Raw genomic sequence first — 13,642 nt, 5'->3', positions numbered from 1 at the left:
TCTCATAAAAGTGATAACCAGATTGACAGACTTTGAATAAAACCGGAAAAAATTAAAATAAGACTTGTAGGTAAACCAGAGCTGTCAGCTGACATCTAGTAGCAGCAATACAGTAAATACTACTTACTTTACCAACTACAGATACGGACAGAGCTGTACCAAACAAAAAAAAATTTTTTTGTAGGCCAGTGTTATTATTTATTAAACAATTAATTAATCAAAAGGTATGTTATCATAAAAGTAATAATAGTCTGCTGGAATCAAAGCTTTTAGGTCATGAAGATGTTGCCATTTCTTCTTAGTTATTGTTAAACTTTGTGTTTGCAAAATATTAGGCTGCTGAATACCTAAAATATCAGTCTAAACACTCGGAAAACCTCACTCACTTTGACTTCATACCGGATCGCTTTGATCATGGAGTCGCTAAACTGAACTATGGCAGCTCCTTCTCTACCTATATAACAAGGGAGTTGTGGTTGGGAATAAGCCGTTGGAGAAGAGAGACAGCGAGCTTCTTGACGGATGGGTCAAAGCTTGTGAGGTAGGTTGGTGGAGGGGTCTACTAGCAGAAGCTCTCTCTCAACTCCAGTTTCAGACTTCCTAACTATTGCTGTGTCTTCCAGACAGAGATCATAGCGATTAAGGGAGCAGTAGATTTACTACTCCGGAGTGTAGCCTCCTTCAGAGAAGTGATCATCCACTCAGATAGCACAGCGGCGATTCCAGCCTCAGAGCTGAACAAAGACCTAACCTCGCTATCAATAGCATCGAATGTCTTTGTGATAAAACTGTTATGAGTGCCAGGCTACAACGGAATCGCAGGAAACTGTAAAGCTTATGAAAAAAAGGCACTCTAAAACCGTTATCGGTTAAATGGGTGTGGATCTGTGCTATCGTATCTTCTTCTATTACTTAATTGCAGGGCCTCGCGGAGCCTGGTCACCTCTGGGTCACTATTGGTACATGCGCTGTCGCAAAAGTCTTTTGGCCCAAGATCGTTCGCAAGAGATCTAGTGATTTCTCTGCCCTCAGTAAGCCCAGCCTCTCCCTAGTTTTGGGGCTTTTAATACGCCATTGCGGGAAGGCTAGGAATCCTACCAGACGTCATCTGCAGAAGCGGTGTGGAAGAAGATTAGGTGGAAACAACTCAATACTTCCTTCTTGGCTGTCGCGCGTTAGAGAGGAAGGCGGGAATGGGAATTAAACGCCTGAGGAAATTTGTATTTGCTACTAAAAATTTTGCTAATTTATAAGTTCGAACACAGGAGTTTCTATGGCCTCACAAATGACTACATAAGTATATGTAGTAGTCCACGTTCGATCTTTGATCAACCATGTAACCTAACCTAACCGAAGCACATTGAATATAATCACTAAAAATAAACATAAACAATAAATCATGACTAACTGCGCTATAAAAAAAACAAATAATCTGTTATACTTACATATGTACATGAGTGATGATACGTTATTTTGTTTAACGAAGACAAGCACTTGAGGATAAAATTTTTTGAATTTTTAATATAGCTTGTGTATTTCTGATCACAGAAGTTTAAAATTTGTGACACATATGATACGTTATTTTGTTTAACGAAATCAAGTACTTGATGATACGATTTTTGAATTTTTAATATAGCTTGGGTATTTCTGATCGCAAAAGCTTAAAATTTGTGACACATACATAAGTAATTTGATGTGGTGAATCGTAATCAGTTAAAAACTCAATTTTGAATTTTTTGATGATACGATAATTTGCATTTTAGGTGATGATATATTAGGTTGTCAAAAAAGTCTTGCGGTATTTTCGCTAGTTGGCGCTGAAAGCGCGTAGTTCTAGTTTTATTCGTCGCATCGGGTCATGCTATACTTTTTTGGAAAGCTCATTTCACGCGCTAACACGTGTTTGATTGATTGTCGTTTCTTTTAAGTCGTTCGTGAGTTATACCGTCGCAAACACGGAGCAAAATAAAGAGAAAATACAGCATATTTTACAGTACTACTACGATAAAGGCAAAAATGCATCTCAAGCCGCCAATAAAATTTGTGCAGTTTATGGACCCGATACAGTTTCCATTTCCACCGCACAACGATGGTTTCAACGTTTTTGTTCTGGTGTAGAGGTGGTCGAAGATGCGACACGCTCGGAAGGCCCGTCGTCGAAAATTGCGATAAAATCGCTGAATTGGTCGAAAGAGACCGGCATAGTAGCAGCCGTAGCATCGGTCAAGAGCTGGGCATCAAGTCATCAAAAATTCATTTCAATTTCAATAAAAAAAAAAATTCAATAAAAGTACTGCAAGACTTTTTTGACAACCCTTTATAATATTTTTGTATTGTACCAAACTGTTTTGCCTGATAGCGTTTTTTTTCGGGTTTCCCGTAAATTAAACCGACAATTTAAGCAGTTTGGTAACCGTTTATTTTGACCTTTAAAGTGGTTCGTAAATTTCCGATTTTTTTCTATATACATATAAAAAATCGTAGGTCAACATACATTTCTACATACATATAATAAGTATTATATGGAACGATGCAACTTACTTTGGTTTCCTCCAAGGGCTTAGGGTGCGAAATACGTAAATTGTATAATGGAATGTGAGGTCTCTGTATAGGCGATTTCTAGTAATTGTTGTCCTTGTTTTACTTTGCATTTTCTCTTTCAATTTTGTATTTATATATATGTATGTTTTAACTATATATTTATATGTTTCTGATATGTTTTGTGTTTTGCTTTGTTCTACTTTTCACGCCCGCTCAGATTATTAATTTATGTGTTTTATTTGTTATTACTTTCGCGCCAGCCTGTTTTTAGTTTATGTTTTATATATTATGTGTGTACAACTTCACTTTTGCTGTTTTGTAAAACAACTTGACGTAGCAGATTAATTGCGCACGACTGTATGATACTTGGGTACAAGTGCGGTATATTTCCTTTTTAACTAACTGCACCTTTTTTGTTTTTGTTCTATATTTCTCTTCCTACACTGTACTTGTTCCACTTAGTACCTATTTGGTTAGCACCTTTAATTTCAGCACTGCACTTTTCATATGTGTAAATTTGATGTTTATGATTTTGCGTGTTTTTCCATATATATGTAAATGCGTGTGTCACTTTACCTTCTTGGTTTTATTTTTCCTTTAAACACTTTTGTATTTAAAATTTCTTCCTTTTTCATTTATTAGCTGTTTTTTTTTGTTTTCTGCAACGTAAATTATACACAATGACTCACTTCATTCTTATTTATTTTTTTTTTTTGTTTTTTTGGTTTTCTTTTTAGAATTTATTTTGACTGCTTCGTCAATTTTTTCCTTTTATAATTTTTTTTGTACTTTCCACTAGTGCTCGAATGACCATGTAAAATTTAACACTTGCACTAACCGAAATAAATAAATAAAACACCTGTGGTTTTTTTTCTGCAGAATTAGAATTCTGTACGTCTTCGACGGCACGCACGATTCATGCTGCACGCTTAGGGTACACCTTTTTCGGGACCACGCCCGGCATAGAATATCGTCCCATGCTGGACTTGCGTAACAGTACACCTACGTACTAAACCCTTAACTCCGACTCAGTTCACTGATCTTAAGGGACCGCCGTTTGGCATTTCTTCGTAGAACCAGGCTCAGCCAAGGTTGGCTCTTCATGGCTAGTTTTCTCTTCTATTCGTTGCTTGTTATTCTGTTTCCGCTATTGCGCCGTCTTTCTTTTTTTCTTAATTCCTTTATATGAGTCTCTATATAGAGCAAACGCTCTCTCCACCTCATATTTTGGCCAGGAAAAGAAAATGTGATGCGCGCTTTCACTGCCATTTCCGCAGAATGAACATTCTGTTCCGTCATCGTGACGGTATCTATACAGATATTGTTGGAAGCATCCGTGTCCCATCAGGAATTGCGTCAGATAATAATCTGTTTTTTCGTGTTTTCTCTCCACCCATTTTTGTATGTTCCTGATTAGTTTGAACGTCCACCTTCCTTTTTCTGCCACTTCCCAGCGCCTCTGCCACTCAAATATGCTTTTCTAAATCCCTACCTTTCGCTCTGCTGTTGTAAGGCGTCTTCCAATGCCTCTGGATTTCTCATACACTCTTTTGAGTTCCGGTGTCATTATGTCAGGCGGCATGACACCCGCTATGACCCCAGATGCCTCGTGCGAGACCGTGTGGAATCCACTATTTAATTGCCCTTATTGCATTCACCCGCGTAACAGATTTTGCTTTACTAGCCCACGTTTTACTTTGTATTGCTGGTCCCCATATAGGCGCCGCGTACTTTAGCACCGACTGACTGACTTTAGCCAAGAGTGAGTTTAGCGTTTCTCCTGACTTAGTCCTCCAATATTTGCCATCGTTCTCGATAAGGCCACTGTTATTCGGGCCGCTTTTTCACATGCTTTCTCAATGTGGGTGTAAAACTTTTTTTCTACTTGTGATTAACACTGCTTCTGTTTTGAGCTGCTAATTGAAGCTTTTTACTTACAAGCCAGTTTTTTCTCCTTTCAGAGGCATCTTCATATAAGTTGGTTTTCTACCTGTCTGAGTTCTTTTCCTACTACAGTTACCGCAATCTCATTCCTTCGATGGCGTTGCTTGCGACATTGGTCACCTTTCTGATCGCATCGGTGGTTGGCCTTTGCTTACGAAAACTATATTTGGTTTTGGCGAGTCCTGGAGGTTCTTGCTCTAGATGCTTCTCCAATCGCGCACATTTTATTCGTTCTAGAGTTTTGCCAAGAGTGTCCAGTTTGTAGAGAGGGCGGTACGAGCTTGGTTCTCCAGCCGGTTTGTTTGGTTTCTGCAAAAGAACCAATCGCTGTTTCTTCTAAATTTTTGGGAAGATGCCTTCTTGCAAGCAGCGGTTGAAGAGCTCTGAAAAGAGACCCGTATCGCGTGTTATCGCAATTTTCAAAGCCTTGTTGGAGATTCCATCTAGGCCGTATTTCCATACCTATTGGCTTCTTTTATTACTTCCTCTTCAGTTACCAATGGTGAGTCTATGACCGTAAACGTATTTGACTGTAATGGAGGTTAATTTATCTGCGTAGGGAAAAGGGCTTCCACGATGCTTTTTAATAGCTTGGGACATGTTGGACCTTTCTCTTTGTCACCTCTAAGTTTTGTCATAACTACTTTGTTTGCATCGCCCAATGGATTGTTCTCGGCGTTTTCGCAGAGCTCTTTGAAACATGAAAGTTAACACGGCGATTTCTTTTAAGACTCTTATGTAGATTGGCGTATTCTGCCGATCTCCGTCTTCTCTGCCAGACTCGCCTGCCTTTGTTGCAATTATTTCTCAAGCTGTCGTTTTCACTAATCCACCAGTATGCAGGTTTTCTGTAAAAGTTTGCGCTTTGTTTTTTTCTGCACATGGCGGCATCACCTGCCGTCTCACAAATATCTCCGCCTGTTGTTCCGTATCTTCTACACATGCCAGATCGTCATCCAGCATGAGTCGGAAAAGATCTTCGTCAAGAGTACATGTTGCTGCCAGATGCTCATATTCCAGACACCTGAAACACCTCTTTAGATTAGACTTCTCTCTTAGCCTGCAGACTACCCAGCCTATACAAAATTTTCGCTCATCTAGCAGTACCGCTACCTGTGTGCCCGCATATGCCGTTCTGAGGCTCTTTATCTCACTCACGTCAAAACTATTTAGTTTTTTCATCATCATTCTAATTTTTATTTTTGACCTATCGAATTATCCACTGTGCAGCGTGTTGAATTTTAGTAATAATAGAAATTTGACATCGTGTAGCAGATGTGCATTTTATTGATGACCTCCTACTCAGAATAATTTGAATGGAAAAGAACGTATCCCAATATTCATCCAAGAACGGTTAGGGTCAGTTGTTTAATATTTTAATCGCCTCACTTCATCTAGCGACTCAAAACAGTCAGATCCTGTTAACAAGCCATAAAATGTCACCGAACTGCGATTTCATATAAGTAATTTAAGCTTTGTAGGACAATCAGGTTTGAAGCTTTTCTGAAGATATTATTTGAATTATAGCTTCTCGCAAGAATAACTGCTCTTGCCAACATTACCCGATGAAGTACACTTATTTCGCCTTATCGGGAAATCATTCTCATGTAACTTTATTTTCTCGCGTACGAAAAATTCGTATCACAAATTCTGTGTGAACTGTTCGAATTTCGATTATACATACTATTATGAACTGTAGCAATATGGTTTTGTTTTGATATAAAGATATTGAAAAAGAATTGTCAACTTATGCAGCCAATTATTGTTCCCAACTAACAATTTTGTGAACAAATTTATTGGATTCGCGTGAAAAACTTTTCCTTGACGATTAGGGAAAATTTGGAGATTTTTCTATATTAAGTTCATGGTAAGAAAATTCAACTTTGTTAATTTTTCCATGAGAAATAAGTACCTTTCACGAAGTTCACAATAAGGCTGCAGAAAAGGCATGGAATTTTCTCTATAGTCGGATACCGTATGTCATCAATCTTTGAATAAGATCACCGATTCAATAAATTCAAATTTCTGTTTAATTGTGGTCCTTTGATTAACACTGCTGACCAGTCGGCATCCGGGTTTCGTCCTCGAACACGGCGCTCTTTCCGCTGATAACTCCTGAAATCTTCTATTGAGGGTAGCTTCATGTATTATGAATTCCACAATGATAGTAATCCAGCTGTTCTTTCTACTTTTGGAAGTGCGAAAATTTCATGGTTTGGGACGCGTGAGTTAACCTCGAAGAAGGCGTTTGAGGCGAAAGTTTCAACGTGCCTGACGGTCCAATGTTGACGGGCTGTCCCAGCTAAGGTTAAATTCATACCTCATTGCGATGAGGGAATATAAGGAAATGTTGGTAAAATTTAAAGAAGAGGATGGAAGAAGTTTTGCGAAGGAAGTAAGAACGACACCTAGTGTCAGGTCTATAGGAAATGCCGGGGTCGGAAGAGGGAGAATATCGCCTCTCTTTTCGTAGGTGATACTCTGTCGTGAAGAGAGTGTGCGGGGGTTTTGTTAGGAGCATTCTTTCGTAGGTCGCAGGCGCAGATACCTCAAGCACAAGGGGTACCTGTCCCTCTATTAGATGATAGGGAGTTGAAGTATGCACCATATATCATGACTTGTTTGAAGCCTATGTCACTTATGGAGCCGCTATATGGTGGAAAGCAGCCGCGACAGTCTTGGAGTCCCAAAAACTCCTCTTAATACAGCGCTGTATGATGCTTGCCTGTTTGTTTGTAAGTTGCACCGTCTCAACAGATGCTATGCAGGTTCTGTTAGGCGCACCCCCTCTTGACCTGATTGTCATACAGCATGCTGTTTCATTTTGGTTAAGAAAAGGCTTGAGTGTGTCATTGCTGCGGAATAACAAGGATATCTAGGAAGGAGGAGGATTTTAGATGATAGTCAGGTGAAGGTGGCAAGACAAGAGTTCTGACAATATCTCTAAATATCTCTCCGGGACGTTAGGTTTGTTGAGGATAAACCAGACTTCAGATTCTGTCTGAGTGTTAGTTTTCTGCTTACGAGGCATAGGCCATTGAATGCATTTTTGTATCAGAGGCACTTATTTGATAGTTCGGATGTTTATGTGAAGCGCAGGTCGAGGATTGGATGCATGGGGATCAGCTGGGTGTGATCTTCACTAGTCAAAATGCCAAACAGTTAGGGTCGTTAGCGTAAGAATTCTTTAGGCGGCGAAGGCGCTTAACTGAGTATTCATGTGTGAATGTGGGTACGTGTAATGAACGTATGGGGTCGAAACCTTTTTTCGGTGTGCGCTTGAGCGCCGTGGAGAAGGCTGTCGCCAGCAGGTATCTATGTCAAACACACTGGACGTTGTTCTTCCTACTGATGTTCAGATGTCTCAGACAACCTATGCATTGACTTTATGTGAATTGTGATTTTTTTTTCATCGCCCAAATATAGCCGTGAGTCGTATTTAGCCAATATTTCATAATTATTGAGCGCAATATTAGTACAAATGGTTTTTGGATAATTGGTAGCTCAAAAAGTTTCGAAATTGAATTAAAAAATATCAAACATTTATTATAAAAAACTTCTTTGCAATCGCCTTCCAATAATTTTCATCCGACATTTGAAATGCTTTTATACCCGGGACAGACCTGTAGTAACAATACCATAGTAAATTGGTATTCTGTTTACTACGTTAGTGACACACATGGCAATATAGTAAACTCAAATACTAGCTTTGATTCATAGTCCTCACTTAAAATGAGGCATTTCCTGCTTTTCCGGAAAAAAAATTGTAAGAAATAATGGTTATCAAAAAAGTCTTGCGCTATTTTCGCTAGTTGGCGCTGAAAGCGCGTAGTTCTAGTTTTATTCGTCGCATCGGGTCATGCTATACCTTTTTGGAAAGCTCATTTCACGCGCTAACCGTGTTTGATTGATTGTCGTTTCTTTTAAGTCGTTCGTGAGTTATAGCGTCGAAAACATGGAGCAAAATAAAGAGAAAATACAGCATATTTTACAGTACTACTACGATAAAGGCAAAAATGCATCTCAAGCCGCCAATAAAATTTGTGCAGTTTATGGACCGGATACAGTTTCCATTTCCACCGCACAACGATGGTTTCAACGTTTTCGTTCTGGTGTAGAGGTGGTCGAAGATGCGCCACGCTCCGGAAGGCCTGTCGTCGAAAATTGCGATAAAATCGCTGAATTGGTCGAAAGAGACCGGCATAGTAGCAGCCGTAGCATCGGTCAAGAGCTGGGCATGAGTCATCAAAAATTCATTTCAATTTCAATAAAAAAAAATCAATAAAAATACCGCAAGACTTTTTTGACAACCCATTATTTTGTTTTCCATTTCAATAATTAATTTTATAAGTGATTTTGAAAGCTTTTAGCAAAGCTTGTTACTTGTTTTTTAGTTGTGTTTATACAAATACCACAATAAAACATCGTAGTATTGTCACCAGCAAAATACTACATTGCTCATTTGGTATTTTGTTAGTATTTGGTGACACACATATGGTATTTGTACCATATATGGTATTGTTACTACATGTCTGTCTCAGGTATTACTGTTTCTAAAACCTCTCCAGATAGACAGTTAATAGTTAAATAAATATCTGGGATATTGGGATCATTCTGAATCAAACTCTCAAAAAAACTTCGCTAACTAGCTTCGGTGATGCCTTAGTTATGGGTATAGACTAAGACTCGTACCCATTCCTCAAGTTTAAAGGTGTAAGAGACCACCTGCTATTACCTACCGTCCAGTTTAGGGTAGGTCAACGCCAGGTGGCGACAACACCTTCTTCGGTGAATTGCTATCTTTAAGTTGCCAACTCAGGAAAGACGAGTGCGAGCAAGCAGAAACACACAGCACCGTCGAATAGTGCGTGTATGTACGAATGCGTAGTCTTCCTCCAAACAAGGAGCACATAAGGTCAGGATAGAAGTTGGGTTAGGACTGACTCTTTTTCGGCAGGACAGACTCCTGAAAACTCCAGTGGCAAAAATCTGCCAGCAAACTTGATCGACAAAGTAGAAAAAGTAAACTTTGCCACTATCTTAATCTAGGAACCCAGTAGTTTTAAAAGCTGGATTACTAGACTAAGCTCTATCAACCTAAAAATATTTTATGCCAACGACAGGACCAGGCCACGAAACTGCATACTATGCAAAAACAAACCAACTTCTTTTCCTTATCAGACATGTCGACACAGGAAGCACAGTGGTGAAGATGGCCAACAACTCACTGCTTCTTTTTCTTAGCAGACATGTCGACACAGGAATTACAGTGGTGAAGACGGCCAACAACATACTGCTTACATTAGCACTGTACACTCCCTTCGGCTCACCATTTGCGGCCCGGTATACTCAGAAAGGACAGGTATGCATGTCATTTTTGAGACAGATGCTAATTCCCATCACACAGTTAGTGATAGCTCGGATTGTAATGCTAGACGTTTACATTAACTTTAAAAACCTATTAACCTTAAACATAGGTAACTCACCCAGAGAACATAAAACATAGAGAAGGTGCAGGTTCGATGTCGAACAATTTATAAGATTGGAGTAAGGAATTCACCTCACAACTTCAGAATTCACGATGTGAAACGTTAACATTTTTAACAGTTCTCCACATACTCAAACAGATAATATGAAGAGAAATAATATACGTACGGCTTATGATGCCATAGCATGTCCATATGCGCAATCAGGGAATATCGAAGAAAAATAAGTTCTTTGATATTCCATTTTTAACAGCGAAAAATGTGTACAAATACAGCTCTCTCACATACTCATGAATATGAAGAGATATAAATATACATACATATGTATGCATGCTCCTTATGATACTCCCTACAACAGCGTTGTGATATTTCCATGCTTCAATTTTTTCTTTCGCAATGTATGCAAATATGTATGTATGCTTTTGCGTTTTGCCGTCGGCATTTCCATATTGGCATGTAATAATTATGATATGAGTATAGTTTTGTATGAATGCATGCATAGTACTATTTACAGTCTATTTAGACTTGTATATTCAATAATTTTATTTGATTTTTACATAATATACTATACTAATAAATATTTTTGTATTATGTTTCTTAGTAATAGAAATTGAATTTATCACAACAATATATAAACATATCGTCTATCATATTAATCTTACTATCTACCCATATGATTGCATGTACATACATATGTACTTATGTATACGCATGTGCGCATTCAGAAATTCAAATCATGATTTTATCACTTATCAGTACATACATATGTTTATTACATGCGCGCGCATTAATTTGCATGTTCATGCATTCATATATATTTATATGTACATTTATTTGTATACACTTCCGAACAACTAATGCATAAGCATACAAACATACATATGCGTACACATGTGAATATGTCACCAACAAAAAATTAAAACATTGTTCTACAAAAACAACAATTGCCTAAATAGCATAAGCATGGCAAGTCAATATGGCAGCCGAATTGGCGAAGCCCAAATGTAGTAAATTTTACAGCAATAACAATTTCATTCATAAACGCAGGCGCAAATTCCACAAGCAACCTCGCTTCATTCATAGAAACAGACGCCGTAACATCTCCCCGAGCATGCCTTTGCCCACAAGCGTCTTTTCGCGACGATGGCAAATTCTAAAAATCATAAATTGAACAACTTTCTGATGATTCTTCACAGAAAGAAGTGACAAAAGTGGCAACATAGCCGTTGTCGATTTACAATATTTGTCTAAAATATTTTTCCGTGACTCGCAAAAATCTGCGACGATATGTATGCACGCTCATACATCTTCATACATATTTACGCTAGCTTGTGGGCGTCGCTGTTCGAGCAGCAAGGGAAGCGGTAACAATCGGCGATCGTTTGTTAGTTTCTTTCGGCACAGCTCGGATTTTCTATCATCACATAAGTGCTGAACCAATGAGCGCGACAAATATTAGAATACACACGTTCTTAGGGACACAGTTATTAAGCCAGCTGCACAACTACAAAACTGTGTCCATAAGAACGTGTGTATTTTAATATTTGACAGATGTCGCTTGCAGTCTGTCGTGCTCAATTTGTTCAGCACTTGACTCTTTGACAAAACGCAAGTTTCGGCCATTGGTTGACCATGAAAACGGAGATGCGAAAGAAGCGTGCGACACTTGTTATTATGAATGTATGTACATATGTATGTATGTGGCTCGCATTTGCTTTCGTAAACATACAGACAAATGTGCCAAAGAAATAATATATGTACAATAGAAATTCTATTGGTACAAATATGGAAATGATAACGAAATAATGCGAATATGCATATTTCATGAAGGTCATTAATTTTTTTTAAGAAATGGAAGGAATGAATGGAAGTGTTTATATGAGCACATTTAAGTTCATTTCATAATAGTCGAAATTAATATTATTTTTGAAATAATAATTTATAGAAAATTATTTTTTGTTAAATTTTATAACATAAAATTTTTACCATTTTTCGGAAAACAATGGTTCTTATAACACAAAATAATCACGCATACTTATGTGACAATGGTTCATATAATACATGCATATGTTACTATGAGAATGCTTTTTTACATTCTTTGTGTGAGTTTGTATATTTTTCATCAAAGCATTTCTCTTTACTCATTCTCGCAAGAATTCAGTCGTTTTACATATATTTCTGCCATTGAACGTGCTCATATCTGCTAAATAGCAGCGAGAATGGTGAATTCCTTACTTCAATCTTATAAGCTCTGTTAGCCGTCCAATCGAACATCATACAGAATTCAATTTGCACCTTCTCTATGTTTTATGTTCTCTGACTCACCCACCCTTATAATTAGACGTAGAAAGGAAGTCTAAGACAAAAATATATGTATAAGAAGTACGTTAGATATAGTATCTCTTTAGAACCTTCCTTTTGCGAGAGCCTGATGTGTAGAAATAGGTCCAAAAAAACTGGGGCACATACTAGTGTGATCAAACTGAAAGGTGAATTTTTAATTTATACTTCGTGCGTTTTTCGAATCCGTAAATATAAATATAAATTTAATGCACCATCTGACTATAATGCATTGGTTATTCGTGATCATTTCGACAAATTTTCAACTAATATCGTGCCACAACCACCGCATTCGCCAGATTTACCTTCGAGTAACTTCCAGCTATTCAGCAAATTCACATGACCACTCCGAGGACACCGTTTTGACTCAGTTGAGGACATAAAAGCTGAATCGAAGAAGACTCTGATGGCCATCACGACGGAGGATTTTTCAAAGTGTTATGATGAGTTATGATGACTGGAAAATTCGTTGGCATAAGTGTATTGCAGCGGGAGGGGATGAATGGACAAAATTCACCTTTCAATTTGATTACCGAATTGTGCCGCTCTATGGCTACACTCTCAGTACCTTATCCGATAAGTTCCGTGCCAGATATAGATTTAACAGTATAAAAAGTCACACAATACATCATTGCTGCTTTTGAAAAAGCACACCGCTAAGAAGCGCGGGATCTATCGCAAACAAACCATGGAGAATCTTCGACGGCCTTTAATAAGGCCATGCAAAACAATAGAATTGAATGTTTGAATGCATATTAGACTACGTTGCGTGAATATAAACGCAAACCCTGAATAGCCAAACCTAACCTATGGCGTGGTCAAGTAGAAAAACTAAGTGGACAGCAAAAACGGTAAAATTTTGATCAAAAGACCATATTAATAAATACTCATTTCCCACAGTCGAATGCGAGACATTTTTTATATGACGTCTGTGTGTTAAATATGTGGGAGGAGTCATCTTATTTCTATATACATATATGGAAAAAGTCAATTATAATTCCTTTACATAAGAGTGGATTTAGGTCCTCTATTGAAAACTATAGGGGAATAGCAAAGTTGTCAGCAATACCTATACTTTTTGAAGCAATTATAACAGACGACATAACCTTCCGGATCTCTCCACTAAATTTTTGTTCTCAGCACGGTTTTCGTAAAGGGAAATCTACAATAACTAATTTGCTTGAATTTGCATCACATGTATCAACGGGCTTTAGGGAGAATAAGAATACTGATGATATATGTATACACAGATTTTAGTAAAGCTTTTGATAGAGTAAACCATTCAATTCTTTTGAATAAACTTAATCTTCTTGGTTTTCAACCAATATTTC

The sequence above is a fragment of the Bactrocera tryoni genome, unplaced genomic scaffold (assembly GCF_016617805.1).
Source record: "Bactrocera tryoni isolate S06 unplaced genomic scaffold, CSIRO_BtryS06_freeze2 scaffold_25, whole genome shotgun sequence".
Taxonomy (NCBI): domain Eukaryota; kingdom Metazoa; phylum Arthropoda; class Insecta; order Diptera; family Tephritidae; genus Bactrocera; species Bactrocera tryoni.
The sequence above is the reverse complement of the archived record's forward strand: the minus strand, read 5'-3'. Positions refer to the sequence as shown.